Here is a 16,549-nt window from a genome sequence, read left to right as displayed (position 1 = left end):
GCGGTTTGAGATCCTAAGGTGTGTTAGGGTTTGGCTCGATCTTCCGGAGTACTATATCTACAAGTCAGAAATGGTGCCTGGTGTGATGATACGGCAAGCTACTCTTTTGATTAATTAATTTCAGGCCCACTGATGCCAGAACTAGACTTTGATGGACCAGGTCAAGTATCTGCCAGTGAAGGGAATAACACTACAAAGGCTTTGTCCTATAAAAATACAGCTCTCCACTAAAAACACCAAAGTAATTACTCATTCTAGAAATAGAAAAGGAAGAAAGAAACCACAGGTATGGGTTATTTGCTGAAACTGAAGAATATTTACTTGAGCCCTAGCACAGTTCCTGGCCCACAGTAAGTACTCAATAAATATATGTGAAATTAGAGGTCCCAAATCATTTCTTTTGGTTTCTTGCCAAAGACTTTCTAGTAAAGCTTGATCAAAAATCCTTATGGGTTTTTTTTCCAAGTTTTTATTTAAATTCTAACATACAGTGTAGTATTAGTTTCAGGTGTAGAACTTAGTGATTCATCACTTACATACAATACCTGGTGCTCATCACAAGTGCCCGCCTTCATCGACATTACCCATTTAGCTCATCCCCTGCCTACCTCCCCAACAGCAACCCTCAGTGTGTTCTCTATAATTAAGAGTCTGTTTCTTGACATATGAAAAAATGTTCAACATTACTAGCCATCAGGGAAATACAAGTCAAAACCATAATGAGATACCACCTTACACCAGTTAAAATGGCAAAAATGAACAAGACAGTAAACAAAAAGTGTTGGTGAGGATGGGGAGAAAGGGGAACCCTCCTACACTGTTGGTGGGAATGCAAGCTGGTGCAGCCCCTCTGGAAAACAGTATGGAGGTTCCTCAAGCCATTAAAAATAGAGCTACCCTACAACCCAGCAATTGCACTACTAGGTATTTACCCCAAAGATACAGATGTAGTGAGAAGGGGCACATGCACCCCAATGTTCATAGCAGCAACGTTCACAAGAGCCAAACTGTGGAAGGAGCTGAGATGCCCTTCAACAGATGAATGGATAAAGATGTGCTTCATATATACAGTGAAATATTACTCAGCCATCAGAAAGGATGAATACCCACCATTTGCACCGACATGGATAGAACTGGAGGGGATTATGCTAAGTGAAATAAGTCAAGCAGAGAGAGACAATTATCATATGTTTTCACTCATATATGGAACATAAGGAATAGTGTGTAGGACCACAGGGGAAGGGAGGGAAAACAGAAGGGGAAGAAATCAGAGAGGGAGACAAACCATGAGACACTCTGGACTCCGGGAACCAAACAGATTTATAGAAGGGAGGGGGTGGGGGGCTGGGGTAACTGGGTGATGGGTATTAAGGAGAGCACGTGTGGTGATGAGCCCTGGGTGTCAAACGCAGCTAATGAATTGTTGAACACTACATCAAAAACTAATGATGTACCATCTGCTGGCTAATTGAACATAATAAAAAAAAAATCAGAAAAAAAAGTCTGTTTCTTGGTTTACCTGTAAAAGAGGTTCATTTGTTTCTTAAATTTCACATTTGAGTGAAATCATATGGTATTTGTGTTTCTCTAACTTATTTTCCTTAGCATAATACTCTCTAGCTCCAACCACGTCATTGCAAATGACAAGATTTCATTTTTTTTAAAAGATTTTATGTATTTATTTGACAGAGAGATAGAGAGCATAAGTAGGCAGAGAGGTAGGCAGAGGGAGAGGGAGAAGCAGGCTCCCCGCCAAGCAGGGAGCCCAATACGGGACTCGATCCCAGGACGCCGGGATCATGACCTGAGCCGAAGGCAGCTGCTCAACTGACAGAGCCACCCAGGCGCCCGGCAAGATTTCATTTTTTTGATGGCTGAGTAATATTCCAGTGTGAATGAACATCCTAAATTAATCTGAATATAAAGGTGATAAATACAAGTGTTGTTTTTTTTTTTCTTTTTAAGAGAAGCATATTATTTCTTCACTGGCTTTGGGAAATATTTCTGATTTTGTGAAAGACCATACCAGCATTATTGTCAAGTAGCCTGGGGCTGGACTGATTACTTCCCAGAGCAAATCAAAAACTTTCCTAGCAACCCGTAGGCCTCAATAGCTAAGTTAAACAACAAACATACATGAGGTCTGAAACAAAATTGATGATTTAACATTACACAATAATGAAATTTGTTTCAGATTTCAATTACTGTTAATTCTTTTTATTACATTATGTTCAATAACAACTAATGAAAATACAATACAACTAGAAACCAGATAATGCAGTTCAACTATAAAGATATCGAGACCCGATCGTCATGCAGGTTGTTAGACACCTGTGTGTACACATGTGCCCAAGTATCCAAGTCTCACTTTCAGCTCAGTAATGACATCATAAACAATGTGGGAGTTCAATCACCTACTGGAAGAGGAATATCAGTGAGCTGAGCACTCCTAGAATAACATGAAAACCACAGAGCAGAGGCACAGGGATTTATGTTGGAAGGGGCAAAGAAAACACGCCATGGCAAAAGCTGAAGGGCCAACAAAGGTAAAGGTAGAAAACTGGAGTCTGATAACATCTGAAAAAGAAAAAAGACTTTTCTACAGAGCATGATGGTCACCAAACGCATTTTGAAGAGTGTTAGTTTGATCAACACAGACGGAAATAGAATCTGCTTCTCATTACAGGTCCATGAACTTGAATCCAGGGACAGAGTGGAAGAAGAAAAAAGAAAGCTTTCAAAGACAACCCCCCCATCTTCCATTCCTAAAGTGGCTAAGATGACAGATTCTTTGACTTAACATATCTAGAGAGAGATAAACGTCAGACTATACCTAACTCCTTAGCCTGCATCCAAAGGAAGTGTTTTCTGGACTGCTAGTCTGCATCCCTTCTATTTTTAAAGAAAATTAGATTTCCTCTCCAGTGGTCACTGTGAGAGGGAGGTGGGCTACAAGGCTGGCTCCCTCAGGAACATTTCTCTCACCTACGCATCAATCTCCTGGGCCCTCCTCACATTGCCACAGAACCAGCCTGACCTGGCTCCCCTCAGGTAATAAATCTTCTTCTTCTTCAGGGTCATCTCCCCGTCTCTCACAGCCCCCCTCAAAGGCACTCTCCCCAACGGTCAAGGCCTTCCATAATCTGGATCTACCCACTCAATTTCACTTCCTACCGCTCTTCAATTCCCCCAAAATAGATCAATCTCCCACCCGTCCTATGGAAATCAGAGACTCAATCCGACCGTATCTTCCATCCTGTCATGTCCTGTATGTAAAGGCCGGCCTCACTTTCCAAGTCCTCCAGATTCTGGTAAGTCTTCCTTTATTCCAGTCCTTACTGATGGCCCCCTTCTTATTCTCCACTAGAATCTGTAACAGGTACTACCTAATAAGTCAGTCAATAAGATATTATTCCATATTATTAACTATCTTTCTAAGCATGTTAGCCTGATCCTCCAACTGGAATGCCTTGGCATATGGCTGGCACTCTTTGTTGAAAGACTAAATTAAACAATTATAGAAAACTGATTTTTGTATTGCAGAGGTGGGGAGAACAGAGCTTCTGTATTCATTGTGGTGAACCTGGGATAAGGCAACTGGGTTAGAAATACATTAAGAACGGGCGCCTGGGTGGCTCAGCTGGTTAAGCGACTGCCTTCGGCTCAGGTCATGATCCTGGTGTCGCAGGATCGAGCCCCGCATCCGGCTCCCTGCTCAGCGGGGAACCTGCTTCTCCCTCCGCCCACCGCTCCCCCTCCTTGTGCTCTCTGTCTGTCAAATAAATAAAATCTTAAAAAAAAAAAAAAGAAAGAAAGAAAAGAAATACACTTAAGAACTATTCAAGCTTAGACAATTAAGATGGTTCAATAGTACCTGAAGATTTATGTCTGGGTCAACCACCAAGCCTCTCATAGGACTGAAGAATTTTGAAATACATTACCCGAGTCATTGATTGTATTCCTGTCCTCCCAGGTGAGTGGGAATTTTCAAAAATTCAACTTAAGAAGTTTCTTCCAAATTAGGGGATAAAAAATTCAGTAGGTACTAATAACATTCTTTGCATACAAGGGCCCCTCCCCACTTTGAGAGTTCTTGAAATGTTTCACAAAATGGGGGGCGTCTGGGTGGCTTAATCAGTTAGGCGTCCATCTTCGGCTCAGGGATTGAGCCCTGCTTCTGCTTCTGGCTCCCTGCTCAGCAGGGAGTCTGCTTCTCCCTCTGCCCCTCCCCCTACTCATGCTCAGTCACACGCTAATAAAATCTTTTTGTGTGTGTGTGTGTTTTTGTTGTTTTTTTTGCTAATAAAATCTTTAAAAAAAAATGTTTCACAAAGAGATCTTTAATATGAAAAAAGCTCTTACAAATAAAAAAGAAATTATAGAAATTACATAGAAATTCTATGTAAATAGAAATTTATATGGGATAAAGAATGTTAATAGATTATTCATATAAAAATACAAAGGGCTAATAAACATTTGGAAACTGTTCAACCTCAATAAAAAAAATAAGAAAAGCAAACTGAATTTTATCTGTGAGCAATGTGATAAAATCACATTCCATAGGAATATTCAAAACCACTAATGCTTTACAGACTGTAATTCATTTAATTTATCAACGTCTTATTTGACAGTGACCACACGTACTCTGTTCAAATTATCAAGGATCTGAAATGATCTAATACAACCTATTTATTTTCACATAAAAATCACTATTTAAATTAATACAAAGCAACGCGGCAACAAAGAAATCAAATCAAGGAGATTGCAAAGTGTTTCAACCTTACATATATATATATTTTTAAAGATGTTATTTATTCATGAAAGAGGGGGGGGAGAGAGAGAGAGAGAAACAGAGGGAGAAGCAGGCTCCCAAGGAGCAGGGAGCCCGATGCGGGACTCGATCCCAGGACCCTGGGATCATGACCTGAGCCGAAGGCAGACGCCTAACCATCTGAGCTACCCAGGCGCCCTCCCTTATGTGTATTTCTAAGACACTAAATTCTCCAACTATTTACATTCACAAGTCACCTTTCAAGACATGCAAGCAATTACGTTGTGAAATACTTGCCTCATTCGTAGAAATGGGTTTTTTAGGAATTCTTTTTTTCTCCTTCAAAATAGTTTCGTTCAGCCAGGAGATAAGGAAGAGCTACAGCAAGGGAAGAGGAACAGAAAGAGTTTTGTAGAGGGCCTAGAAGGTTAATGGTGGTTGTACTCCCTGAGTGAGGCAGGGGAAACAGAAAGCATTTCCTTTCAAATTCCTTTTCTCAGAGTGAAGTGCATCCTAATCATCTCAAAATGTCTATGTCGTCTTCCTGCTGGAGTTAAGAACATCCTTCCTAGAAATATAATTAAGAAGGATTAGCTGCTGCATAAAGAGGCTTTGAACAAATTAAAGAAGAATGATGTCTCACTTTAGACTCTGTCCATCAAATCTCCAAATACCAGCACTTGGCAAAACACCAACATCCGGCAAAGAATAAAGGCAGTGCACTTCACAAGCAATAAAAGTGATGCCTATGTCAAGAAAGCCCTAAGATGAGGGGCGCCTGGGTGGCTCAGTTGGTTAAGCATCTGACTCTTGATTTCAGCTCAGGTCATGATCCCAGGGTCGAGGGATCGTGCCCACGTGGGACTCCCCGAGCCCGCTCAGCACGGAGTCTGCTTGTCCCTCTCCCTCTGCTCCTCCCCCTGCTCGTGTTCGATCCCTAATGTGAATAAATAAAATCTTAAAAAAAAAAAAAGAAAGCCGTAAGATGAGAATTTTTAAAAAGTAAGTTCTGTATCTGTGGCAGACAGTCCAATTACTTTTTAAGGATCTGAAAACATCTTCTACATTGGTAACTTAGAATAAAGAAGTAACTGTCACATTTTCTCCTTGAGACAGGACACATTTTGGTAAGCGAACCTTGATCGTTTTGAAAATAAGCCACTTTTTGTCAAACAACAGTGTTTTACTTGAAAATTCACTTAACAACTCAAATTTTTCACCATTCCTCTATCTTTTTTAGGTTTGGGGCTACAAAAATACTGTGCAAATTTTTTTCATAATTTTGACAGCAAAGAGTCAGACAAGGGCATATAAAAAACAGCAAGGAGAATGTAGACTAAGAAGAGGTCAGGTTCAAGTCCCAGCTCTGTTACTACCCACCCATGTGACTCTGGGCAAGACATTCATCCTTTTAAGTTATAAAATTTTATGATCTGTGCTGGATGAAGATGTTGGAAGATGGAAAAATGATTGTACCTAATACATTCTTGTTCCATTTCCCATTACACTCAAATAACTCTCAAAAGGGACAAAAAACCAGGATTAATTCTTTTCAAAGACACTGATATTGATAAAATACTTCTTTGCATTTCGGTGAGAGCTAACTCCATGAATCATGTAACTCTGGAACCATATGAAGTCTAAGGGAAGAATGATTTCGCTGTAAGTGAAAAAATAACTCTAAATAAAAATAATTAAATTTGCCTGTCCCTCCCTATTTGCTTTTGAGAACTGAGCCCAATCTTCCATCAAGGTACAAATCAATTAATATTTCATTAAATACTCATGAGGACTAGGAAAGTCAAGCTCATAAAATGGATTTTCAGTGTCTATTTCAGACTGGCTGCCTGAGCTTAGTGGTCACTTTTCTGCTTGCTAACGTGCCTCTCAGTGGTCACTGGCGTTTGAGGAAGTGCAAGGAGCAAGAAGACCTGACGTTGCAAAGGTCAAGAGGAGAAGATCCAGAGAACTAAACAGAGTCTGACCAAAGAAAAATCCTTGTAATGGTCAGAGATACACAGCAAGTGGGTCCTAGAGTCACCTAGAAGCACCACCGTAAGGATGCGATGTCAGGGCCAAACTGCTGCCCCAGAATGGGGTGGGGGATGACAGAGTCAAATTTTGCCTCCTCTCATCAGTGACTCAATTAAACAGGGCTCTTCGGATTACTTTGAGGAAACTGAGGCAGCTTAGCCAATGGATTACTATTTGCATTCCTGCATGGTCAGACCTCTGGATTCAGAGCAAGGACAGCATCACTTACCTGTGTCCATTCACCGAGGAAGCATTGTGCCAAGAAGAGTAAATCACACAAATTGAAATGAATGCTATGAAGGGAGGGAATGGGGAAATGGTGTCACGAGAGCATCTTTGAGGGAATAACAGAGGTCTCAGGGAATGCTTCCCTGAGAAAACGGAAATCAGTAACAAGAGCAGGTGTTAGCAGGGAAGAGGAGCACGGGCGAGGGAGGGGGCAGACGGCAGACAGACAAAGGGTCAGGAAGGCGCTGGACAGGGTTAAGGAGCTGCCTGGGACATGATGACAGGCCAGTGCCTGCGCATTACGACAACCAGGGGATAGGGTACAAGGAGAGACCAGGGAGTCTGATGTCCCGGGAGGGGAGAACTCATCTTTATCCTCAGAGCACTGAGAAGCCACTGACGGCTCTTATGTAGAGCAGGGCAAGACGAGACTTATATTTTGAAAAGATCCCTCCAGTTGTGGACCAGACTTCATACTTGATAAAATCCCACCTAACCCTAGTGGGTGATAGGAACATTCTCCAATCCACGATTTAATTTCATCTAGTCTTCGCAGTTCCTTCTGCTATCCTGCATAAACACACAAACATCTTGTCCAGAAATAGCAGCCCTGAAAAATGACAGTCATTTTTTCCTGGATTAGTGAAATCTAGGGTTTCTTTTCTCCACAGTGTTTAAGGAGACGCTCTTTCCACTTAGAAGTTCCTGCCTCTGGGACCATAGGATCAGCTCTTTCCGCTAGGTCATCTCTAACACATTCAAGAAACAGACAAAAAGGTCAAAACTATACTTCACTTTGAGAACCACGGTGAAAACATACTAACTAAGCATGTTTACTACACAAATTAACTTGGTTTTTTATTTCCTGTTTATGCTTATTATAATGTGACTTGTACTCATCACCTCCCTCACATAGGACTCACATCTTACAGGTTCTTTATTCTGATCCCAGGCAACGCTGGGGCAGAGAATAGCTATAAAAGTTTAGTCTTAAAATTTAGTCTACACATTGCTGGAACATAAACAAACTGTTAAGCCAAGGAAAACAAGGAAAGAGGAGGTAGTGCAATGCTGGGGGCACACTGGAAGGATTCACGGGCAGTATCTATGGAATGCCAGACCTACCCAAATGTAAAGAAGAATGTTTACTGTAATCTACACAACAGCCAAAGTCAGGTTCGAAAAAGTATTCTCCGGTTTGGGACCAGCCATGCAGGCCAGGGCTAAGGCTCACGGGTCCCCTGTGTCCACCATGTTGCATTCTGTCCCAGCTGCTCATCAGTGGATTCGTGTGTGCTTCCACCGCAGCTCCATCATCAGTTTGCAGCAAGTCCTCGAACAACTAATTCATTTCCAGCGCACAAATTTATTTCAACACAGAATAATCATACAGGAAATACATTATCAGGCTTAAGGGCCCCCCTATCAAACTGTGGAAGGAAGGGGCATTCCTAGCCTGTTTCCCCACTCCTCTCCATGTCTGCCCGTCCCTTCCTAAACTTCCCCCAAGATGGCTACAATCAGAGCCCGCAACCCACTTGTCTAGTGCTTGGGGCTGCTGCATGTCAAAAAGTACTTGTTTATGAGTGGTGTTGACTTTTCAATCCCAAGCTTCATGAGGCTAAGGGCGTAAGGAGAACTAGGGCCCCTCCCGCTGCCTGGACAGCTCTAGGCTTTTGGTTTTCCCCTCTTCCAGCCACCACAAATGCCTGAGGGCGCTGGTCCCAAGACTTCAGACAACAGTGGCGGCCACATTTAGGCCTTAAATCTATGTGAAGTGCTTAAATCTAACTTTTATCAGAGTCATAAGGTCTGGCTATGCTATTAACTGAAGGGTGCTTTGATGATGATTTACTATCCCTTATGATTATGGCTCACTCTTGAGTACCAGGGAAGATCACAAAAACAAGACTGGGTCCTTGAGAAAACACTCTGGAAATCAGAATAATGGCTTTAACATTATTGCCCAAATAATTTTACCAAGCCCCTCAAAGATGTCCACAGCCAAAACCTGTGAATATGTTAGGGTACCTGGCAAAGGGAAATTAAAGTTGCAAATAAAATTGAGGCTGCTAATCAGCTGACCCTGAGATGGGGAAAGTTATCCTGAATTATCCAAATGAGCCCAGTATAATTACAAGTGTCCTTAAAAGTGGAAGAAGGAAGAGGCAGATCAAAGAGAAGTGGGACAGCATAAACACTCAGTAAATATTAGCTACATTGTTAGTACACAACATCAAAACATCATCTTGATTTCTAGCGAGGAAACTGGAGAGCAAACTCTATCCGAGCACTTGCACTTTTTAATTACACACTTTGAGTTTCCAAATCCTTATGTACCTTTCATCAGAACTTAAACCCAGTCAGCTGCTGGTCCTATCTCAAAACTACTCCTGGCCAAGCTTTCCTCGTGGGACTCAGCGGGGTGCAGACAGGGCAATGCACAAGTGCCCTCCCATCCCCTTCCCCTGCCGCCTCCACCCCCATCCCACAGTCTACTCTTCCTGCCAAGTCCCACTCAGGAAAAAAAGGCTCCCTGCTTCCAGTTCCTCAAACACCATCTCACCCACCATTTTCCCTAAGTGCTGACAAACAAAACAGTGCTGACCAACAGATGATACTAATATGATCACACTTTATACAATGGATCATGAAGTCCTCAAACCTTGGCCTTGCTATATCCCGTTGGGAGTGGTTTTCTGATGAACTCACAAAGGTCTTCTTCTGGAATTCCCACACATGCCTACCTCCACAGCATTATTCCTAAGAACCAAAAACTAGAAAAATTCCAAACACCCATCAAGAGCGGAATAAATAATAGATTGTGGTATATCCACACGATGAAATAGTCTCTGGCTCTGTACGTGGGAACTCCAGCCACGCACAACCACATAGATGAATCTCAGACATAACAAGGAGTGAAAAAATGTGCATTATATGATTCGTTGATAGATATGCTGTTGAAAAACTGAATTTCTGGTGTTAGAAGTCAAGACAACAGCTCCCTTTGGCAAGGAGGGAGAGGGTAGATCTAGGAACAAGGGGGCTTATGAGGTGCTGGCAATTTTCTACTCTGTGATGTGTATGGTACTTACAGGAGTGTGTTATCGCTTTGGGATAATCGCTAGGCTTAAGGCACTTCTGATTTGTGGACTCTATGTAAGTAATTTCAATTAAACTTCAATTTTTTAAGTTTAAAATATGCATATAAAATTATAAAAGCAATCACTGATTCAAATTATGAGTTCTCACCCCATCCCTACGGTGTCACAAAATGTACTCTAAAATCCTTGGATTGAGTTTCTTTTCGTCAACTTTCTGCCACTGTGCCTTTTTTCCCACATCAGAAAGTAGGATCAAGACCCTCACTGCATAGACATGTTAGGTAGATCAGATACACCAGGAATGCAAAGTACTCTGCAAAACGTTCAGGGCTTTACAAAGGCAAACAGCATTATTCCAAGAGGAAAAGGTTAATTCCTTGCAATACAGGTAGGTATTCATGAGACAAAACTCAAGGATTTAGACCTTATTTTTTTTCCTCTAGAAAAAACTCAAAAAATGTATTAAACATTTATTGTAGCCCTTCTGTGTACCTATGGTAATAAAGAGATGAAAGACTGTGTAGTAAGTGTTATGATAATGGGGAGTAGAGGAAGCACAGAAGGGAGCCCTGTGGGATGATCAGCAGAGTGGGGGGGTGAGGATCAATACTGAGCAAGGTACCCCCCCCAGGCTGAGAGATCATTTGAGGAAACTGCCCATTCTAGTATTGACCATTTCCTTGACTTCTTTCAGAAGTTCAGGTTAAGATCCCAATCTCAATAATTATGCTACAAAACGCTTAAAACTTCTCCCCAAAGTTTTAACTGTTGGTGTAGTTTTATAATGAAGGCTCCCCCCTGCTTCAGGGTAGTATGAGAAAGTCCAAATAAAGGGAATGAGCTTACATTTCATTGTTGTTGTTGTTGTTGCTGTTAATTAGGAGGAAGTACTGGAAAGAACATTACACTAAAAGCCCCCCACTTTTGTAGATATCACAGCATATCGTTTTTGGGTTTGGGTTGTTTTTTGTTTTTTGTTTTTTAAGACTCACAACCATGGTGCCAGGAAGGTAAGAACAGGGCAGAGATAAAGGACAATGTGGCACTGTCTTCTCCACAGCCCAGACATCACTCAGCGCTGCCTCCCATCCACTGACCCATGGTAAACGCAAAGTATTCAGTTCTCAAGAACTTTGAAAGTGGAACCCATCATCTCAATGTGGATTCTAAAGGGCCTTGCCTATATTTAGAAAATATCTGGCATACTATGAGCTCACTTGATAAATATAGAATGCATTTGAATTACTCCTGTCTTTTAAAAGAACATTTGCTCGTTTGCTTCCTTTCTCTTCACCACATCCCTGGGAAGAAGAGAAGGAAAAAGAGGGAGAGTTAACGCCATCAGATAAATGCAGTCCCCCTCCCCTGGATGGAGACAGGACAGGATTTTTCCAGGGAAACGAACCACCATCCTCTCTAACATCAGGACACCATAAGATGATGAAAATAGCCATCACTAGGGAAGGGAAAAGATGGAACACACGTGGGCTCCCTAGACAGATTTGACATCCATACCCTGAGTAAAACCAGACTTCCTTCTCAAGCTCCAAGAGAGGGGACTGGGTACAGTGTCTCCCTCGGAAGTGCTTCCTCCTTACACCGTACAGATAACAGCTTCCATTTGGCAAAGTAGTGGTCATTTGTACCAACCCTCTCTAATGACCAAAGACATCAGCAGCTAAAGAATGGTCCTCATGACCCCCCCTTGTGGTTCCATGGTCAGTGCCTATAACATCCATCATGATTAACATGGATAAAGACAGACATTTTGGGGGCGCCTGGGTGGCTCAGTCGTTAAGCGTCTGCCTTCGGCTCAGGTCATGATCCCAGGGTCCTGGGATCGAGCCCCGCATCGGGCTCCCTGCTCGGCGGGAAGCCTGCTTCTCCCTCTCCCACTCCCCCTGCTTGTGTTCCCTCTCTTGCTGTGTCTCTGTCAAATAAATAAATAAAACCTTAAAAAAAAAAAAAAAAGACATTTTACCCAAGTCCAAACAGTCTCAGTGAGCAATGCTGGGGACTAACGATAAACTTTCATGGGGCACTTCAATATATATGTGAATAATTACACTGACAGGTGACGAAAAAGTTCTGGAAAGCTGAACAGTTTTGAATTTTGCTCCTTTGTGGAATCTCCCAGCCATAACTTAGAAGCATTAACACCTTTTTACACAGAGGATGAAAGAAAGATGCTGGAGATGCACCTGTGACCTAACAGTGGCAATTCGTCAACAAATACGTTGACAGCTCCATACAGAGAACATCTACAGGATACAATCTGAGAGTAACCTGAAGTGTTAATATGGAATTTTCTAAGGACTTCCGTATTATAAAGTCAAGAAGAAGTTCAAAGAATCAGAAGTGGCTGCCAAAATTTGCATACAGGATGAGGAGGCAACATTTGGTCTTTTTTTAGCTCACGGAGTAGCTGTGATGTGGGCCAGCCAAAATTGGGAAAAGGAACACCATAATAATGAACAACTTCCATGAAAAGCATGAATGAAACTACCATCTACAGCAGTGACTACCACCAGGATGCCCTGGCCAGGGTCTTTCCAAACCAGTACCTGACCAAGTGTCTAGACATGAACCACTGATACCCACTTGCTTTTAGTGCCTGACAGGGAACAGAGAATGATCCTGGCTATTCATCCATAAAGCTCTGTCAGAGACCATCCATTCACCAAGTATCAACCACTTCAAAGACCTTGGAGATCCATGATATTACCAAAGAAACTTTCAAAAACAGCAGGATGAGAAGACCTCCACATCCCCCCTTCCTCCCGCAGTCCCAAGCTTGGATCATACCTGATGCTCTTTACCTTTGCCTCCCATATTTCATGACATGCCAAGGTTTTTTCATTTATAGGCACTCCTGAGTTCATGTCCTTCCTCTACACCTGTCACAGAACCAGCCTCCAGTGACCTCTCAGGCTAATCCACTGCAGATACTACAGCCAGATTAATTTTCCAAGGCAGAAAAAAAAAAAAATCACAGCCTTCCTCCCACTTGAAATTTCCTTTTGATTTGTTCTATTGCTGTTGTTACTCTTCATTACAGAAAACATAAAAAATAGAGTTCTGTGAGAAACCTCACAGACCCATCACCCAGCTTCAGTAATTATCTCTTCATGGCCAATCGTGTTACCTCTACACCTCAACCCACTGAATAATTTCAATCAAAGCTCAGACAGTGTATGACTTCATCTGCAAATACTTTAATATCATTCTCCTTACACAACTATAACGTCTTCATCACAGACCCTCAAATCAACAATCATTCTTTTCTATCCTTAAATTTCCGATCAATGTCAGCATTTTCATGATTCACCTATACATCATCATCTTTTTCTTTTATTTACAATTTTTTTTTGAATCAGGATGGACATAGTCCAAACATTGTGATTAGTTAGCATGTTTCTTAAGCCTCTTTTAAACTATAGTTTCCTTCTGTACTCCTTTCTTCTTTTCCATTTTGCTTTGTTGTATCTTTTTGGAATTGTTTTGTTAAAATTTTAAGGGTTAAACTTGTTTTTTAAACCAATCCTTAAAACCTTTTATTACCACTAGTCTGCATCTATATCAAGTTCCAATCAAATCATATCCTAAATGTGGTTTTTTAAATATGTCCAAAAATTCTTTGATATTTGTCCCTTCAAGCAGAGCAGCTTAATTTCACTCCTTTGGGGATGCACTCGACTTAGGGACCCACTTCTAATGAGAATGTGGTGGAAGTGAAGGTGTATATTTTCAAGACTGAAGACCACAAAGGCTCTGTGGCTTTCTCCTTGCTCTCTCCAGTGGGGGGATCACTGGCCTTGGAGGAAGCCAGTGGCCATGCTGTGAGGACTCTCAGGCAGTTCTGCAGAGAGCTCCACGTTGAGAGGAAGTGAAGCCTCCTGCTAACTAACAGCCATGGGAGTGAGTGAACGCCAGCCCTGGTCGAGCCACCCCTGCACACTGCAACCTCATGACAGACACTGAGCCACAACCCCCAGCTAAGCACCTCCTGGGTTCCTTGCCTACAGAGACTGTCAGACAATAAATGTTTATTGTTTGAGGCTGCAGAGTTCTGGGGTGATCTGTTACACAGCAGTGGGTAACTAATACACCATGATTTCTGACATCACATCATTGCCATTCCTGGAAATGCCCTTCTTATCCAGTTCTTTGTGTCCAAATCTCACCATTTTTTCAACTCACCTTCTCTAGAGCCATCCCTGGACCCCCACTTTCCCAACACTCCAAAATCTGGAAACAATTGCTCCTTCCTTTGATTTCCTAAAGAACTCGGTATCTGGTCCTAAATCAAGCTGTCTAAAACCAATCTGGCCAAAGGTAAAACCAATTCATCTATGGCTCACCTACGTAAAACGTGTAGTTTTAACATTACAGTTTTACTAAAATCACTGTTCCTGCAAACATGCCATGCACACACCTGTCTTCAGGGTTCATGCTCTCACTTCCTTCAGGCCTTTGCTTAAATGTCACCTTCTCAGTTGGGTCTTCCCTGACAGCCTGCTTAAGACCACCAGAGCCCTCAAGCCTTCCAACCCTGCACCCACACAGCACTCCCGGCCCCTCACTACAATTTTCATCACAGCACTTATCATAATGTTTTAATTATGCCACTTTCAATTGTCTCCCACTTTGCAGACCATAAGCTCCGGGAAGGCAGACATTTTGTGTATTCATTCATTCTGTACCCTGCACCCCTATAATGGTGCATGCGTGGGACACAGAATGTGTTCAATAACAGCTTGGGTAATAAATGATCAAGACTGAAGGGCTTCGTATGCCACATGATGAGTATAACACTAAATACACATTTTGATATTTTAGCTATCTTTATGTCTACAAGCACCTTAAGGGGGCTTCATCAATCTCCTCCTTCAGTAGATAAAACAAAACCTTGAAACCCCCTAAAGGAGGCAACTTTAAAAAAAAAAAAGGTAACTTAAGAATTGTTAAATATCCCAAAAGTAGCCAAAAATGGTCCTATCATCTGTGTTCTTTGGTGGTTTGATTAAATAGGATTTCAGGTGATTAGGTCATTACCTAAAATCATCTGTGGGCCAACTGCACCCTGCCTTTGCATCTCTTGCAAGTTACAGCTCATAGATCATTTCAAAACCTCCTTAAGAGCAGAAATGGATCTTGTACATCTTAGTATGATGTATTAACATATAAAAGTTTATTAAGAAATTGTCAGAACTGGGGCGCCTGGGTGCTTCAGATGGTTAAGCATCTGCCTTCGGCTCAGGTCATGATCCCAAGGTCCTGGGATCGAGCCCCACGTCGGGCTCCCCACTCAAAAGGGAGTCTGCTTCTCCCTCTCCCCCTGTTCTCTCTCTCTCCCCCAAATAAATATTAAAAAAAAAAGGAAAGAAATTGTCAGAATTGTTAGTGCCTCAGGCTATCTCATCTCCTTACCCAAAACCACACGGGAGGCACACCCACATACACAGGCCCTGTAACAATGGCATGGTTAAAAGGGTCTTCATTCAGCAGATGAAGCCTTTGAAGCAAATGTATCTACTGACTTATTTTTCCAAAGCCATGTTAGAGCTGAAACCTTAGCCACCTCTTTGACTCACAACATTCTTGTCTAAATTATACTGCTGCTACCAAAAAAAGAAAAAGTTGCTCCTTTATCTGACTTCTGACATATGGTTCTTACTAACAATCTATATATACACATCACAGAGGGTCAAATTGTAACAGTAGATGGTGATATTCAAGATGAACGAGATCGCTTGTAAATTACTTCACAGTTTATGTAAGTAGTAATGCAAGAAAAAAATAATCGCAATGCACAGTAACCTGACTCTCGATTGCCAAGGCACGGTTCAGCACGGAATTGTTCTTTGTTTTTCAGATCCAGAACAATGCTGGAAGAGAGATGTCTAGCTAGGATATCGCCAAAGCTTTGTATCATTTCAAGGACACACAGTTACATTCACGTTCTGGCCCAAAAAAGCACCACTATCTTTTAGAGAAAGGGTCAGCAAATCATAAGAATTCTTATATTCTTACATTTTTTTAATGGTTGGGGGGAACAAAAGAAGAATATTGGGTAACACATGAAATTTATACGAAATTCAAATTTCAGTGTCCGTCAATAAAGTTTTATTGGATCAGTCACACATGTCCGTTTATGCATCATCTATGGCTGCCTTTGTGTTAAACGGCAGAGTTGAGAAGCTACAACAGAAACCATATGTCCCACAAAGCTGAAAATATTTATGACCTGGCCCTTTACAGAAAAAGTTGCCATCCTCTACTTCAGGGCACGGATGCTGAATCTTACCTGCCTCTACTTAAAGCCTAACGTGTTAATATTATTCACTTATTAAGTGTATGACCTTGACCAATTACATAACCACTCTGTACCCTCAGTTTCCCTACCTGTGAA

The 16,549-nt window shown here is 41.8% G+C and overlaps 1 protein-coding gene and 1 long non-coding RNA gene across 7 annotated transcripts in view; one reads left to right on the top strand and one right to left on the bottom strand.

The window, feature by feature from the left end:
* Positions 1-16,549, bottom strand: part of LTBP1 (latent transforming growth factor beta binding protein 1) — a 388,182-nt gene that overhangs the window by 325,748 nt on the left and 45,885 nt on the right. The window lies entirely within an intron of this gene.
* Positions 2,852-16,117, top strand: LOC113937315. The gene is made up of 3 exons (XR_003524595.1): positions 2,852-3,051; positions 3,199-3,311; positions 16,013-16,117. It is a non-coding gene; the product is annotated as an uncharacterized LOC113937315 (long non-coding RNA).

This window comes from Zalophus californianus, chromosome 8, assembly GCF_009762305.2.
Source record: "Zalophus californianus isolate mZalCal1 chromosome 8, mZalCal1.pri.v2, whole genome shotgun sequence".
In the NCBI taxonomy this organism is placed as follows: Eukaryota; Metazoa; Chordata; class Mammalia; order Carnivora; family Otariidae; genus Zalophus; species Zalophus californianus.
The sequence above is the reverse complement of the archived record's forward strand: the minus strand, read 5'-3'. Positions and strand labels throughout refer to the sequence as shown.